The sequence below is a fragment of the Cynocephalus volans genome, chromosome 15 (genome assembly GCF_027409185.1).
Source record: "Cynocephalus volans isolate mCynVol1 chromosome 15, mCynVol1.pri, whole genome shotgun sequence".
NCBI lineage: Eukaryota > Metazoa > Chordata > Mammalia > Dermoptera > Cynocephalidae > Cynocephalus > Cynocephalus volans.
The window spans coordinates 76,825,103-76,841,907 of record NC_084474.1 but is presented as its reverse complement, the minus strand read 5'-3'; the positions used below and the strand labels follow the sequence as shown (position 1 = coordinate 76,841,907).

The following is a 16,805-nucleotide window of genomic DNA, read 5'->3' as shown; positions in this document are numbered from 1 at the left end:
TGGGGGTGGATGGGTCTCACCACATGCCCCCTGTGTCTTTTCTTCTGGTGTGTGTGGTCTGGATCTTGGGACAAATCCCTTGATGGTGTGACTAGCTGGTAACACTTTTGGTAGCCCTGGCATGGGAGAGAGAACCTTAGAGCCTCTGAGCAAAACTCCCATCATGCCTGGTGGGCTGCCCAACCCATCACATACAGCAGGTGTTTGATGTCACACCTATGACACCTACACTGTCATTAGCTCAGGTGTGATCAGCTGACCAGTGGGCAACAGGTCACAGGAGAGACCCAGGGGTCATCTCACCCAGTGTCTTCTGAATGGCTATAGCAGAATCTGCCCCCTAAAGCAGAGGCTGTATGAGAGAGTTTGTGTGCAGACTTTTCCTAAACCCTCCCACCCCCTGCCTATTCCTCAGGGTATTCTAGATCACCAGGGAACAGTCTATAAAACACTATCTTAGTCAAAACTGCTCCCTGCTTTGACATTTCCCATGGACATCTCTCCAACCTTTGTTTGAATTGTGCCAGCAACAGGGAACTAACAACTTCCCCAGGATGCTTGTTGTACCTCTGCATAGCTCCTTTGTTAGGAACTTTTCCTTAGGTTGAGTCAACAGCTGCCCTCCTTCCTCTTGCCAGTGACAGTCCTTCAAATGTGCAAAGGTGGCTTTCTTGCCTCGCTTTAGCCCTGTCTCCTCAGGGCTATGGCTTACCACTGCTGTGAGCCAGGTAGCTCCCTCTTTGTTCTAAGAACATCACCCTGACCCGGGCTAGAGATTCTCTGGAAACAATTTCATGCTGATCCCCTCTAGAGGGTGAGTCTGAGCTCCTGTCATCTGAGCAGAGAGCAAACAGCCCAGCCACCTGCAGGCTCAGTTTGCTTCTGGGGAGGGACTGGCAGGAATCCAGCAAATTCCAAGGGACTCACACCTGGATTCTCCACACTGTGCTGTTCCCAGGTGCATGTGGATGGAAACGTGGTTTCAGAACTGCAAGAGCTCCGCTGGCCCTGCCCCTCCCCTTCATCTCCTTTCCCTTCTTGAAATCCAACCTGGGCTGCGACCACTGCCAAACACAACAGCACTCACCAGTCCGGTATTGCTTACATCCTGGGAATCTTTTTACAGCTGGACTCCGAGAGCTGTCAGTGCGTCAAGACCTACGAGGGAAAGAAACTCGATATTAAAGCAGGGCAGAGCAACCGAGTGTCCATCTCTTTGCTAGCAGGACTGAGTCACTGGGGACTGGGAGGGAGGTAGGGAGCCTAAAAGAAGGGGAAATGGTAAGGACCCAGATGCTCATTAAGCCAACCTCAAAATCTCTGGGCTTTGTGGCGATTCTGAGAACAGAAAAAAAAAAAAAAAAAAAGACCCTAACCACGGATGAGTTAGCAGTTTGTTGAGAAGCAGGCTTTTCAGAAGAGCGAGACTAAAGGCAAATTCGGATGGGGTGGAGGTGGGGGAGGCCTCTTTTAACCTCACTCAGGGTCTCCTGGAGCCTTCCGTGTCTATTCCTGGCAGCGGGCCGTTCATGGTTCCACTTTGGTGAGGGCGAAGGTGGGGAAAGCTCTGTGCTCAGACCTCAAGTCGAACAGACAGTGCAATCCTTAAAACAAAAGCCCCCAAAGCGTATTTATATCCTGGGAGACTCCTGCCAAGCGAACCCTGTGTGCTTTGAAAATTCCTGGGGAGAGCCGTAGCTGCAAGAACCAGGCGTGTGCGCGCCTCCGAGGCTGTGCCCGCAGCATGGCAAGCTGGGGCCTGAGCCCTAGAGGTTCCCCGCCGCAGAGGCCACCTGCGGCGCACGTGTGCCCAGGGTCCCTGCTCCTGCAGAGGCCGCGCGCCACGCCCAGCGCCTGGAAAGCGCGACTTGTCTCTTGTTTCCCTGAGAATTCCCAGGTGAGCAGAGGCTTCTCTAGCCATCGGCCCTGTTCTCAGAGAACCCTTCGACGGGGGGAAGGCAAGTCTGTTCCCCGCGCGCCATCTGCGCCAAGCCCTGCACACACCTGGCCCGGCGTCCCGCTGCTCACAGGGGAGCTTGTGGGGGAGGCAGAGTCTCAGGCCCCGCCAAGGCCCGTGCAATCTACCTGCACTTTCCTAAGATCCTCGGGTGATTCCCGGGCACACTTTTGTCTGCAAAGTGCTAGTTTATAATCTTCTTAATCAGGGAAGGAATTCGGAGCCGCTTCTCTGGGTGAGGAAATAGGCGTAAGTGACGACTTGGCTACTGTGGCTGTAGAGCTGGGAAGTGGCAGAGCCACGCGGAGCCACGTTCCTGCGATTCCGGAGCCGTGTTCCTTCCCCCTGCGCTATTTTTGAAAAGCAAAATGAAAGGGTGAAGGGACGGGCAGGCTCGGCTTCGTGGGAGTGGCCGAGAGAAGGGCAGTCAGCCCGCGTGGCGGGTGACCTCAGGCCCTGGAGGGGTGGTGGTCCCGGGTGTACCGTGGAGCACTCAGGGAGGCGTTGGTTACTGGGGACAGGCTTCCCCTCCTCCTCGGTTTTGTCAAGGGCCAGCAAAATTCCCCAAAGTTTTGGACCTCCTTCCTGCAGGGGAATTCAAGCTTCTGCATTTAATCACGGTGATTAATTTAGTTTGATTCCAGAGAGTTTAGCTCTCTTGCCCACTGGCCTCAGAACTAACTATTCCAGGCACTGACGGGTAGGAAGGACAATACTTTATCAAGCCCTTTAGAGAGGAGCTTTTCATCCACTACCTGATCAGCTACTTTTAAGGGGTGCGTCACTAGCCTTATTTTACAGTTGAGAGAACCAGGACAGAAAGATTGAGCGACTTTCCGGAGGTCACACAGCTCTCAGGCAGACTGAAGTTGCTATCTTCTAAGTCCAAGCCCAGAGGTATGAGAGGGTAGCTCAGCTACTCCTGATAGGAAAAAGGGACATCACAACACAGGTTTATGATGCTGTCGATTAGTGTCACCCAACTCCATAAGCCCTTGCTCCACACTCTGCTTGTAAGGTGGGTTTACTGAACAGACTCATGGACCAAGAGCAAAACAGTTCACAGCCCACACAGGGTGCATGACTAGTACTTTTCTCAATGTAAACTAGCCAGCTGGCATGCTTGGACTATCAATTAACCACATGTTGTGCATCCTTCTTTCTATTGCACTTGCTTCCGTAAGACAGTTGAGCTCAGCTAAGGTATAGGGGAACAAAGTCAAAATGAGAAAGTAGTATTGGTTCACAGGCAAATGTTCCCAGCACATTAATGCTTTGCACCACAAGTACCAGCAGGTGGATGCAAAGTGCCTGGACACAGCCGAGTGCAGTAAACCCCAGAGGCCGCCACGCTGTCCACGAGGCTCATTCCACACCCTTCCTCTTGGTTTGGCATGGCCATGTGCTCTGTCTGAGCTTGCTGCTCAGTTCTCCTTGACCTCTGTGCAAAGGCCATGCTAAACCAGCCATCTCTAATGCATTTTAGGAAAGCCTGCAACTGCTCTTTCACCTGTAACTTTTGATAAAGCTATCTGTCCGCTTTTGCCTCTATAACTCAGCAGCCTCAAGTCGTCTCTATCTGCCTTCCTTCACAGTCCCCCTTTAAAAAAATACAGCCCTATAGTTATTCAGGACCTAAAGTTACTGTCGTAGTTCTTTTGAATTCAAAATTTAGCATGCCATTTTGACTGTGCTACAGTTAATACGAGGGTTGTGCTTTGTCACAGAGTTGCATGAGTTGGGAGTGTTCTGCTGCAACTGCACTGTCCCCCAAAGCTCTGATTTTTGAATTTTTCATAATGCAAGCATTTACAGGAATGCATATATCATTTTATAGTAGAAATGCCCACGTAAAGGAAGTTACATTGTAGGTACTAATATCTGTATATAACTTGAATGTATAATATATATAGCTATCAAATACTGAACATGTTAATATTAAATACTGACATTCACTGGCATTCATTTATTGAGTACCTGTATATACCTGATTCTGTGCTAAGCACCAGGTCTGGCACCTGTCCCCACCCCACCTTGCCCTGCTGTGTTCTCAGCTCACTGGCTGCTTCTCAGCTTCCTGGACCCACCACGCTCCAGGTAGCCACATGGCTATACTGTGCTAGTCTCTCCCTTGTCCCCTAATGAACACCAACTTACCCTGCAGGGTTGAGGGAGGTAATCCATACAAAGTGCTTAGAACAGCATAAGCAGATGTGTTAGCTGCTCTTGTTATTGACAATACCTGCTATTATCCTGCCCTGATGAGGCAGCACCTTGAGCCCAGAGGAGTGGAGTGACGTGACTCGGGATGCACAGTGAGTTACTCTCAGAGCTGGGGCATCTGTCTCACTGAATTAGTTCTGTTTTCCCCGTTTACCCCTGACCCCAGCTCTGCACCAGCACCCGCTAGACACTTGATCCTAGCCAGTGCAGTGGAAAGAGCAGTGGGCTCGGAGATAGGAAGTCTGAGTCTGGTTCTGCTTCTCTTGCACACTTGTTCCGTGCCCTCACACCAGTCATGTCCCTTCTCAGGACCTTGGTTTCCTCACCAGACATGTGGGGCTTAAGCAGAGCCTGCCTGCTTGGGCTGTAGTGGGAAACCTGAGGCCGCAGTGCATGCCAGGTGGAGCCCCGAGTTCCCACACATGGAAAATGGCAGCTCTCACTAGGAGCATTACACCTGAATCAGAGGACTTTTTAGTGCCCTCCGAGCTCTATGTGCACACATTTCCAGCCTTGCTAGCTCTGGAGTCCTTTTGCCGGAAAGTGCTGGTCATATGTAGCAAAATCCCAATGAGGAAAAAATCTGCTGGTAGCATTGTCCCCATGGGTCTCCCCATTACCCCCTTTTGGCCTAGAGTAAGCCTATCAAATTGCTAAACACTTGAAGGTGGAGGAGGAGGAAAGCGACTTTAACGATTTGGGTCTGTAGAAGAAACGCCCTCCCCTAGGGTCACTCCCTCTAGTGCAGTTTATTCCATTTCATTTTTCATGCAGCAGACACTGAGCAGAGGAGTTAGAAATGCTGGGCCTAGTGACCAGGTCATTATGTCCTGGGGTGACAGCATCATATTGAGGGGAGGGTGAAGAACGGGCTCTGGCTAGAGCCAGTTCAGCCTGGAAACAAGACAGGAAGGTCAAGTTCAAAAAAGGTGGAACGCTACAAACTACTTTGTGGAGCCCAAGCTTGCCCATCATTCTGCAAGCCGGAAGTGCAGGCTTAAGTTCCCTGTCTTTGCTCCAGACAATATTTCACCCTGGTCACTAAGAAGAGCATGACCAGCTAGTGGCCAATGCAATAGCTGCCTCTTCCTGAGAACGTGCTCTGTGCCAGGCCCCGGGCTGGGCCTTATGTCTTATCTCTGTCTTCCACAGCAACTCTGAGGAGCAGGTTTTCATATAGCCATTCTGCAGATGCCAAACCTGGCTCTGAGAGAGATTAAATAAGTTGCCCAGAGTCGTGAGAGTAGAAAGCCCAGCACTGGGGTCTGCACTCAGGCCGGACAGAAGAATCTGTCCACCTTTCCCCACACTGCCTCTTCACCTTTGACTCTGTGACAGGAGTTGCTGGCAAACTGGGCCATCTCTCTCTCCCACCAGCCCCAACCAGTCCTCAATTAAGATCCCCCCTAGAGCACAGAGGAGGCTGAGTTCACAACTGCCCTGGGGTGTGTGGGTGTTGTTCGACATCTTGAACATTTATGAGAATACTGCTTTCTACTCTAGAACTGATCTGTATTTGTTTCAGAATATTTCCCCCACAAAATTGTCAAGTACAATCGACACTCCAGGAAGATGTGCCCAGCATCAGGGAGGGCAGTGTCTGTTTTGCTCATTGCTGTCTCTTCATTCTTTCAACAACTCTTTATGGGCATTGACTGTGGGCCAGGCTGTGGGGAGATAGGGTGAGCCCTGGCCTTACTGTCAGGTTGAGGACAATGATTTCAATGATATTGTTGTGCTAACAGACCACGGTGCAATGGTGGCAGAACTGCACGGAGAGGCACCCGTGGATACAGCAGACTGAGGTTAGAGCTGAAAGAAAGCAGCATCAAACCAGTCAGACAGGAAGGTGGAGAAAGGGTGTGTGGGCTGTGGCGGGAGGGGCCCCGGTGAACACCAGAGACTGGAAGCCTGCCAGAGTGGCTGGAGCTGCGAAGTCCAGAGAAAGAGCACGGCCAGATCTTCCAGGGACTAGAAGGCCTTTCAAGAGGTTGGGTCTTTACCTGTGAGTGACGGGAAGCCATCAAAGAGGTGGATTCTGTGTCTGCAGCTCCTGGCACATGGTGGCCCTCAAAAGTATTTGTGGAATGGAAAGATGTATCCTATTTACCCCTGGGATCCCTTCAGATCCCTCAGCAATCAGAGAAGCCCTGCCTACGATCTTTGGAAAAGGCAACGGCAGGGTGATCTGATTTGTGTAGGGAAAAATTCTCCCTAGGCACCTGGCTGTGCCCCCTTCTTCCAGGCCTCAGGTAACCTGGCTCCTGTACACCTGCTGGCAGATGTGAGGGGCATGAATACCCGTTTGATTACGGCTCGTGTTTCTGCGGGAAAGACACCGCTCCCTGGAGGTTGGGAATCTATGAAAATGAGCCCTTGCAAAGGAGATATAAGTGAGCTAGAAACACAAGCCCCCAGGGGGGGTGGTTTCTTTCTTTAAAATAAATGACAGCAAAGAGAGGATCAACCTAGAAGAACCAGGTTCTTCATTATCCCCAATGGGCAAGAATCTAAATCAAGCAGCAGAAGGTAGTCTCTGAGAAAGTTCTGCCTGGTTGGGATGTGCAGAGAATGGTGTGTCTGCTCTGTCCTTGGTGCAGACACTCAGCAGGGACAATCATTTAACTGTGATTTCTTTAGGGAGACAGTATATTCCTGGTAGGAGACTGACAGATCCAGTTTAGACACAGTTTCTACCATTTAAGAGTTTTGTGTCCAGAGATGAAATATTCTATCTTCTCTGAGCCTTAGTTTTGTCATACATGAAATGGGATATGATGGGGATTAGATGATATTATGAAAATTAGGTGCTGGGGTTTGAACCCAAGCCTGTGTGAATACAATCATTCCATTTCCCCCACACTGCCTCTTGAACTTGGGGCAGGTTCCCCCCTCATGACTATCTGGTACGTTATAGGTGCTTAATAAATGCTGGTTCTGCTTCCCTTCTTTTATGCATCTCTTATTTTCTGACCATATTTAACAAAAATCTAGGGTGGGCTCCAGGAAGTACTAAATAAACTCATGGAAATTGGATCCTCCTGTGTTCAACACAGTGGCTGAGAATACAGGAGAAAGCAGCTAGCTGTGTTTTCTCCCAAATGTATCTTGTTTTGAACTCTTTATTAAACGTCTTAAGTATTACTTGCCTTCAGGGTCAAAATAAAATTTCCAGGTTTCCACTTTGCACTCATAAATGATTCTCCCTAAACTCTTTCTTTTTTTAAAAAAAAATGTGTGTGTGAGAGCATAAATGTACTGACTCATAGCTGGAAAAACTCTCTCTCCCTAACACATTCCAAATTTGTCAAGTCACATGAACTGAGTAAGAGCACTTACTGTGGCTGCTGGCCCCAAACTGGTGAGCAGTTTAGCCAGAGACTCAGGCTGCATCTGTCTCTTCCCCACCCCCTTGCTCCACCGGCAGAGCAGGCATGAGGCTGATGCAGACAACACAAGGACTAGAAAGGATGTGGCAACTAGCTAAAGCCAAACTTGAACTGCAAGGCGGTATAATATATTTTTGAAAAATCAAATAAAAATTTGCATATCGAATCACCAAAATGCAACAACTTCACTTACAGAGTGCCAGCCACTGTGCCATCTGTGCCAGCCACTATATCAAGCACTTCACATGCGTGACTCATTTAATCTGCACAGCCATCCATAGGTAGGCACTATGATTATACTCATTTTACAAGTGAGGAAATTGAGGCACCAAAGTGTTATGTCACTTGCCTAAGGTCCCACAGTATGCAGAGGGTAGAGCTAAGATTCAACCCAGTCTGGCTCTGGAACAGATGCTCTTACGTACCCAACCATTCATTCAGAGAGAACTCCATTTATTCCACAAATATCTATCCAACACTTAGAATACAAACTCTGCATCAGGTGTCAAAGGGGAGGCTAGTGTGGGTATGGGAAAAATAAGAACAATTTGGTCACTGCTTTCAGTGAATTTGAAATTATGTAGAGGAGCTATAAAGTATGCAAAAATAATTACAATAAAAGTATGTGAAAACATCCATAGCAGGAAACAGAATAATAAATTAGTGTGAATGGGAGTGTTTGGTAAGGTGATGACTCTGGCTAGGGTGACCTGGAAGGCTGCCTGGAGTAGGTGCCATTTAAGCTGGATTGAGGGATGCATAGGATTCGAACAGGAGATGGCTACAGGAGGTCTTGCCTGCTTAATACCTGTGAGTGCACCCAGGTGGCCAATGCCCCTGGGAGTTCCTATGTTGGTTCTGATTCAGAACATGCCCCACTCCTGGCCCTCAGCTGGGAAACTCCATGTTTGACAAGCGAAGAGTACAGGCAGAGGGAAAGAGGCATCCAAGGACTAGAAGGTTGGGGAAAGGAGGCAGGACATCAGAGCAGGTGGAGGGGTGCCAATCTGGGCAGAGCAGGAGCTCCAGCTGGGCTGGCTCTGAGCAAGTGCCCTGCTCTCAGGCCTGTTTCTCCTACAAGGAGGGAAATGAAGGAGGTGCCCGAATATTCCAGATGGGTGGAACCTTGGAGAGCTCCCAATTTATCCCGTCACTTTGTAGATGAGGGAACCAGGGGCCAGAGAAGCTGTGTTTGTGGAAGTCCTTGAATTTGAATCCAAGTTTGTGAGCTGAGGACTCAGGGTCCCACGGCCCAGTGCAGCCCCTTTTCCTACACCCACTCCTCCAGGGGTATGTGGACCTCTGTCAGAAGAACAGGAGGCTCCAGGTGCACTGAGAGAGGCGGGACCACCACACACGCCTCCACTAGTCCAGCGGCACCAGGCTCCCACTCCATCAGGGGCCCTGGAAGGCACAGTTCTGGCTGCCCGCCTGTGCCCAGCCCTCCCAGCACATCCTCCTTAGAGAGACCCCTCAGCCTACACTCAGGAAGTTTCCTGGAACCCATGACCAGTTTCTCTGCAGCCATGGTTTTCCCTGACGAGATGTGCATCTGGCTGTGAATCACACGGCTGGACTTCCGCCCAAGGCTGTACGTCTTGAGTGGGGAGCACATTCTCTTGAACTGACAACCTGCCTACCCCACCATGACAAGGGAGGTCGCCGCTGCCCTGGTCAGTCGATGCTGAGGTCATCCAAGTGGCACCTCAGGTCTCCTCACCTGGCCTGCCCCTCAGAATCAGCTCCAGCCTGGGCAGTCTTTGAGGGTCCCCCAGATACCAGGCTCTTCATATTTCTCCTCCCCTGGAACACTCACCCCCCTCCCCACCATCCTCCTCCTCCCTCGCCCCTGCTCCAACAGGCTTCCCACCCACTGCAGCCCTCGCCTCTCCCCTCTGAAATCCACTCTAATTAGGGTCTGCATCCCAAGTCAGCCAGGCACTGCACCTGGGCAGCTGGGCAGCGGTCCTGTCTCCTGAGAAGGGTGGTAGACTGGGAGGATGAGGCCACATGCAGTAACAACCACCATAACCACAAATATTAATCCCTGCTACAGGCACCGGCTGTGCTCACCACAGGGCCTTTGCACTTGCTGTCCCCTGCTTGGAGTACTCTGCTGCTAGTCTTTGTGTGGCCATCTACTTCTTGTCAAAGTCACCTCCCCAGTGGGGCCTTTCCTGACCTCTCCACCTAACTTCCTCCCCTGCCACCCTCTATTTTACCCGTTTCATTTTCTTACACCACAGGTCCCATTCTCAAATTACTGGGTTGTTCTTTATTTACTCATATCTGCTTGTTTCTTTTCTGTCTCCCACAGTAAGAATGAGAGCAAGGGGTCTGTTGCGTCTTGTTCATCACTGGATTCCCAGCACGCAGCAGAGGGCCCAGCATAGAGGACATGCTCAGTAAGTGAATGAAGTGTTGCAGGCATCGTGGATGTGCACTGATCTCATGGAGTCCTCTCACAGACCCTGTGCGGCTGGTATCATTGTCCCCATTTTGCAGGTGAGGACTCTGAGGATCAGAGAGCTTAGGTAGGTTGTCTAAAGTCACTTGGCGGGTAAGTGGCAGAGTTGGATATGAAAGCCCGTGCTTTTAGTCACTGGACTCTTCTTCAGTGTTTTCAGAATCCCCATAGGAAGGACACAGGAGATAACCTGTCGATTGGATGACCTGGAATGTCATGCTTTAAGAAGCCAAATTGCCAGGTCTAAGGAGGGCCCTCTCTCCCTCATCTGAACATTGACAATGTAGAGAGAAGTTCATGATTCTTTCAGGAGCTCCCAGGAGTCCCAAACCAGCAGCCCATGGTTCAAATAACAGCTACAAAATTGTTTTGTTGGGCTGGCACAATGTGTTAAAAAATAGTGGGAATCGGAAAACCCTCAGCTGGGGCACATTCTTCTATACACGGCACCGCTCCCTCCTGTCCTATGCCCCGCACACCCACAGGCTGTTAGGTGCCAGTGGTGCTGTGTGAGTGCCTCCAGGGTGCCCTGGGCCGAGGGAGAGTGGGGCAGGGAGAAGGGCAGGGGCTGGTGGGTGAGACGAGGCTGTATGGAGAAGGCTGCATTTCACTGGTTCATGAAGGATGGGTGGGATGTCCCGTCAGAGAGGGGTGGGGGGGGAGTGTGCATTCCGAGGAGGGGTGAGTTCAGAGGAAGGGAGGGGCCGAGCCTGAAGTGTGGCTGAGATGATGCAGGGGGAGTCAGCATGTGGGCTGGAGGGGCAGGTGCAGCGGGTACAGGGTGCATACCGCACCAAGGAATCTGGACATGGTCCTGTATGACCAAGAGTCCCAGAGGCTTTAACGCAGGTCGGGACACCAGATGACCTGCGCTGACACACGCAGAAGCTGGATTTCCCACTTCCAAGCTGTGTGACTGTCTGCAACTGTTGGGTTGGGGCTGTGTGGCCTCAAGCACCTCTTCTGTAAAGTAAGCATCATAACGCGATGTATCTCAAAGGGGTATCGTGAGATTAAAAAGAAATAAAACATGAAAAGCTCCCAGCACAATTCCTGGCACATAGAAGGCCCTCCATAAAGGGTAGCTGTCATTCTAATGAGTATTTATTACTAATCTAGTGGTGGCAACAGTGTGGGAGGTGGCTGGAAGCCATCAAAGGCTTTGTTTGTTAAGATTATTACAGTAAAGTAGGAAAAACCCTGAGGAAGGACCCAGGAAATACTCTTAGGAGGCAGGAAGAGGTAAATGTGACCGATCAGTTTTCTCAACGTGTGTTTCAGTTTCCTCATCTGTAAAATGGGAATATCCCTGGCTGCGTACATGGGGGTCCTGTGTGAATTAAACAAGCAGAGATGTGATGCTGTTTTGAAGTTAAGAAACACCAGGTGACCATAAGGGTTTCATTTCCTTTTCCCATACAGAGTGGTGTTCAGAGGGGAGATGTGTACCTGGGACTCATTTCTAGAAACTATTGAGACAAGACAAGTAGCAAAGGACAGCACAGCAGGATACAAGCAAGAACTTGATAGCAAGGAAGCCCGCAGCTCAGCCCTGCCCGTGGAACAGACTTGGCTCAGCCTTGTCTCTTCCCACTCTCCTGCTCTCCTTTTGCATTCACACCCGTGACTCAAAACTCTTACCAGATTCTCAGTCTCAGAAGCATCGATTTTTCAAGCTGGGAAATATGGTTGAGTGCATTCCCCACAATTTACAGATGAAGAAGCTGAGAGTCACATTAGAGAACTGGTTACAAACCGTCCTCAGGAGACAGGCTGCCTGAGTTCACATCCTGGCTCTGCTGATCATCAGCTGTGTGATTTTGGCTAAATTACTTAATATCTCTGTGCCTCTGTGACTGGGATCAACGGGGGTTAACAAGAGTATTTACTCCCAAGACTGGTTTGGGGAATTAAACAAGTTAATAAATATAAAGCACTTGGAATGTGCCAAGCACCTGGTAAGACTCAGGAAATAAGAATCACTATTATTGTTTAAAGCCACAAGGTATTTCAGTGATGGAGTTGGGAATGCATCTTGACTCAGTATCACTCTGCACTGAAATATTTGATTCTAATCAATATGCCATGTTAACTAAAGGCAGAAAAATGGACTGACTTGTCTTTGGAATAAAAGACCCATTCATGCTGTCCATGTGCCCCACTTCTGGATCATTCCAGGCCACCAAAGTTTGCCAGTAGCTGCATAGTACAATGACGCTTCAGAGACACCTTTCTTACCACCTCAAGTTGTATCATCCCACGAGGCAGCAGAAATAGTTTTCAAATTTAAAAAATCAAACAAGGAGACCCAAATCAATTCAGAGTGATCTGCTCAGACGTCACAGGCATGGCTGCTGTCCCCCCGGTACTCTCCTGCAGCGCGTTTCCATTTCCAAATCTCTTTTACTTACAGTCTTTCATTTCTGTCTCATGACAGATGGTGATTAAGAAAGTAGGTCTGGAGTAAGACTAGTTGGTTCAGATCCTGCTGCTAACACATAGTAGTTGGGTTGCCAGGGTACATCTATTTACTCTCTCTGAGTCCCCAAGTCCCTGACAAATAAGGATATGCCAGTACAGACATCATGAGGTCATTGGGAGATATGAGGTAATGCACAGTCAGAGCCTGGTCCATAATAATTCCCTCATCCAGGAAATGCTTATTCTGTGCCTAACATGTGCCAGAGGCTGAGGATTTGGGAGCAATCAAAACAAAGTCCTTCGCCTCATGGAGCTTGAGTATAACAAGGGAAAGCAGACGGTTCAACAAACAGATAAATACAAAATGTCAAGTAGCAATAAGTGCTATGAAGAAAAGCCAGGATCACTGGATGGAGATTTATGAGGCTGCTATTTTAGCTGTGACCTTCTGGTGGTCAGGGAAGGCCTCTTTGAGGAGGTGGCTCTCAGGCAGAACCTGAATGCAGTGAGGGAGAAATTCACAGAGATATCTGGGAAAACAGGAAACATGCAAATGTTGTGCTCAAGGAGGAGCCATGAGGCCAGGTGTGGTGGCAGAGTGATGGGGGCAGGTGATTGATTATGTGGGGCCCTGGGGGTTACCGTAAGGACATCAGCCTTTGCTCTGAGTGAGTTGGGGGAACGAGCGGAGGGTTTAGGGCAGGGGGGTGACAAAATCTGACCCGTTTTTAAGAAGTAGCTCTGGGAAGAGTAGACAGTTATGGGGTGTGTGCATAGGAAATGGGGGGTGGTGGCGGTGGGGAGCTGGGGACAGTGGTAGGGGACAGGGACAGCTACTGCAGTGATCCACCTGGGAGACAGGGGTGCTTGAACTGGGGACAGTGGTTGGGGCAGTGACGAGCAGCACCACCCAAGTGGCTGCTCAAGGGTGTCCTGCCTAACTCCAGGGGCACCTTCGCACCCACCAAAACATGAAGGGCACCCCCTGGGGGCACAACATGGCGGTCTCGGAAGGCTGTGGTCAGATTGGGGATACATTTTGAAGACAAACAGCCCAGGTTTATAGATAGAACGGAGTGTGACAAAAAAAGAGGAAACACGGATAATTAGGAGGATGTTGGCCTGTCCACTCGGGTCAGCAGAGGGACTGTTCACTGAGATGTTGAGACTGGGAAGGAGTCAAGAGTTAATTTAAGACATGGTAAGTTTGGGAAGACTCGTAATGAAAGTTAGCTACGAAGATGGTGACGATGGTCCTTTTCAAATGGTGGCTCCGTGAGGATTATCGAAAGAACAGACGTTGAGTGTTTGCGGTGTGCCGGGCACTAGCCACATCTAATCTCCATGTCATGGCAGGCACCATCACCATCCTCATTTGATAAATAGTAGTGGGTTGATCTTGGCCCCCAAACGCTATGTCCATGTCCTAGTCCCCAGAACCTGTGAATGTCTTGGAAAGAGTCTTTGCAGATGTAATTAAGTTAAGGATCTCAAGATGAGATCATTCTGGGTTATCCAGATGGGTCCTTAAATCCAATGGCCAGTGTCCTCCTAAGAGACACCCAGAAGAGAGACTCACAGAGAGAAGAGAAAGTGACACAGAGATGGAGGCAGAGGGTGGGACCATGCAGCGACAAGGAACGCCAGCCGCCACCGGAAGCTGGAAGGAGCAAGGACAGACTTCCCCCTCAAGCCTCCAGAGGGAGCAGGGCCCTGCTGACACTTGATTTCAGACTTCTGGCCTCCAGAACTGTGAAAGAATACGTTTCTATTATTTTAAGCCATGCGGTTTGTCACAATTTGTTACAATGAGGAAAACCAGGTACAGGGAGGTGAAGTGACTTGCCCAAAGTCACACAGCAAGCGAGTGGCAGAGCTGGGAATGTCTGGCTCCAGAGATGCTCACTCAGTAGGTAGGTATCGTTAACTCCATATTTCCAGCGAGGAATGGTGACTCAGAGCTGAGCCAGGGAACCGAGCCAGAGCTGGTGCCTGGCAGTGCCTGGCTCCTGTGGGCTTCTAACGGGGAAGCTGAATGTCCTCTTTACTCTCGACCCCCACCTCTCCACCTTGAAAAATCTAGAAAGCCCCCTGTCCAGCCATGCCAATGCTTCTTGGCAGCCACCACACAGATGCAGGGCTTTGCTGGGAGTTCCATCCAATCTGGCGATCCGAGCTTACAGCTGCGGGGTCCACAGGCGAGTGGCCAGGAAGAGACCCTGGTGGAGGCCGCAGCCTCGGTAAAGATTTCAGTGACACCTCAGGACTCATAACCATCGCTCAGGAACTGGGCATGGTCTGGATTTCCAAACCGCCTCCTCTTTCCATGATACCCAGGATGAAAATCTCTTGGCTCCCACCCCACCCTGGCCACAAGGACTGAGAGTGGGGGAGTGCTGGTGGCAGGGTCTGAGCCGTGGCCAGCCAGCTCGAAACTGGTTTCTGAAGAAACAGTGATTGTCTATTTCCTCTCCCTCTGATGCCCAGGAAAATATTGCACAGGACAAGAAAAAAAAAAAAAAAAAAAGATTGGGAATCTGGGGAAAACATTCTCCTGACCCACTGTCTTGTCAAATCTTCATTATTTTAACAGAGCTGGACAGTGGGACCTGTAAACAAACAGGCCTGTGAATGGGGCCCACATGAAACTGTGTCCCTAGAACACTTAATGAGGAGAGGTCAGCTAATATCAGGGGTGGGGGGGAGGACAGGGGATGGGGGAAGTGCTCCATTTATAAAGAATAAAATAATTAAATTCAGGTCAGTGGAGGGAGCCACTGGGCTGAAACAAATTTGGAGGCTGTGGGGGAGGCAAGAAGCAAAGGAATGAGTGTTATGGCTGCAGCTGCCTTCTCCAGTGACCATGGGAAGAGGCGTCGCCTGCCGTCCAGTGGCTGCTTCAAAAACAGGGACTGTCTTTCTGGAGGGTGGGGCCAGGTCAGCCCCTGTTTCTCCCTCACGAGGACACCCACACACACAACGACACCTCTTTGTCTCTCAAACCCACACTTTGGCTCCCCAAACCCACACAAAGAGCTCCCCAAAAGGTGGCAGGCCTTTTACATTGACCTCAGCGATGGGGCCCTCGCCCAAGACGTGTCTGCAGGGCCTCATGGGGAGCTGCCTTCAGAGAGTCAAGTGTGAGGCAGTGTAAAAACAGGCACATTATTGTGTAACCACCCCAAATTCTGACCACCCCTCTCCCCACATTTGTCCAGGGAAGTCACACTCCTGGTTCGCCAGATGTGATCTGCAAAGGGCAAAGAATGTGGTGCCGGGTCACGGTGTGTTCTTTGATGTTCTCGGTGCCCAGTGTGTTCTGGCCATGGCGCCACCTCTGCAATAAAGGGCAAGCTCCTCAAGGGGACAACTATCATGAGCACACCACCCATTTGCCACGATGGGTTCTGGTGATGGTTACTTTTATTACTTTTTAGAAGTCAGTTGTCTAATGTGTCATAGCACCTGCTCTGGGCTTGGCACTGGGCCAGGCACGTGGGGGACAGAGGGCACACAGTGAGAGACAAGGCCTCTGTCTCCAGCTACACAATGGGGGAGCCAAGACCTGCCCATGAGGAGTAACCTGGGATTGATGACATGGTGTTCTTGTCCGTGGGCCCAAGGTGGCTCTGGACTGCAGAAGCCCATTGGAGAAGGGCTTCGTGAAGGTGGGGGTCAGGGAGGGAGCAGGGCCAGAAGATGATGGGCGGGGGTGGGGTGGGGCGCACCTGGGACAGGAGATGGGGAGAGGGCGACAGGCTCATAATGGTCCTGGCTGTGCATCGCAGGAACACAAGGGAGAAGTATGGAGATTTCTAGTTGGGGGGAAAGGTGGGGGAGCTCGCATGGGGGACAGAGAATTTCACAAGGACCCAGCCCCAGCAGGAGCCTTGCTGTCAACTGAATATCAGTTTGGAACATGGATTCCCTCTGAGAGTGGTATCCAAGAATACTGCAGAGCGCACACAAGTTGGAATGGATGCCACTACTGAGTGTGTACATCACAGCCTCATTGTGCCTCAGTTTCTTTCTCTTGAAACAAGTTATGATGACAACAACAGCTCACATTTGTGGGCCAGGCCCTGTTCCGACCACCTTATCCAGCTCACCTCTTTTAATTTAATAATACTATTGTTATCATAATTTTACATGCTCTTGGCTACTACATTCCTTGGCCTCTCTAATAGAGCTAAACATGCCACTTACCTCAGAGATTTTTGTGAGGCTAAAGTCATGTGGAGTGGGTATATAAAAGAGATGGAATGGCACTCTAATGCTTATTATTGTTGTTGATGTTATAATTTTACTGGGCTTCATCTGTTCAGAGGCCACCATAGGGCAAAGGTTA

The 16,805-nt window shown here is 50.1% G+C and overlaps 1 protein-coding gene across 6 annotated transcripts in view; it reads right to left on the bottom strand.

Moving 5' to 3' along the window:
• The window catches only part of ZHX2 (zinc fingers and homeoboxes 2), a 164,827-nt gene that overhangs the window by 86,539 nt on the left and 61,483 nt on the right, over positions 1-16,805 (bottom strand). For all 6 annotated transcript variants that reach the window (XM_063079541.1, XM_063079544.1, XM_063079538.1 and 3 more), the window contains one exon: positions 1,088-1,158. The gene's annotated coding sequence lies outside the window, so the exon portion shown is untranslated. The remainder of the gene's footprint in view (positions 1-1,087; positions 1,159-16,805) is intronic.